This window comes from Penaeus monodon, chromosome 29 (assembly GCF_015228065.2).
Source record: "Penaeus monodon isolate SGIC_2016 chromosome 29, NSTDA_Pmon_1, whole genome shotgun sequence".
NCBI lineage: Eukaryota > Metazoa > Arthropoda > Malacostraca > Decapoda > Penaeidae > Penaeus > Penaeus monodon.
In genome coordinates this window covers 7,680,927-7,681,325 of record NC_051414.1, presented here as the reverse complement: position 1 = coordinate 7,681,325, position 399 = coordinate 7,680,927, and the positions used below count along the sequence as shown (strand labels likewise).

The following is a 399-nucleotide window of genomic DNA, read 5'->3' as shown; positions in this document are numbered from 1 at the left end:
CTGAGGGGAGTGAGGGAGATTACGATAACCAAAAAAAAAGGCGTGAAAGAAAGTCTGCAACGTCACGAAGGGAAAAAAGGAGGACAGGAGAAATGGAAGAGAGAAAGAAAGAGGAAAAAAAAAAGAAAAACATGAAGCGAATGACGGAGACAGAAGAAGGAATAAAGAGGCGTTTGGAAAGTAGCAAGGAATGAGGGAATAACGGAGAAAGAAGGAGGGAATAACGGAGAAGGAAGGAGGCAATAACGGAGAAAGAAGGAGGGAATAACGGAGAAGGAAGGGAGACTAAGGAGGTGTGTGGAGGGTCGAAGGAAGGAGGGCGAAGGGGCGCTGCGTGCGTGGCGGAGGCGATGAAGGGAGCGATAGGGAGGAGTGACGGATGGGTAGATCGCCCAGGCA

At 49.6% G+C, this 399-nt stretch overlaps 1 protein-coding gene across 1 annotated transcript in view; it reads left to right on the top strand.

The window, feature by feature from the left end:
* The window catches only part of LOC119591713 (putative transcription factor SOX-15), a gene marked incomplete at its 3' end in the record, with an annotated part of 44,985 nt that overhangs the window by 43,216 nt on the left and 1,370 nt on the right, over positions 1-399 (top strand). The window lies entirely within an intron of this gene.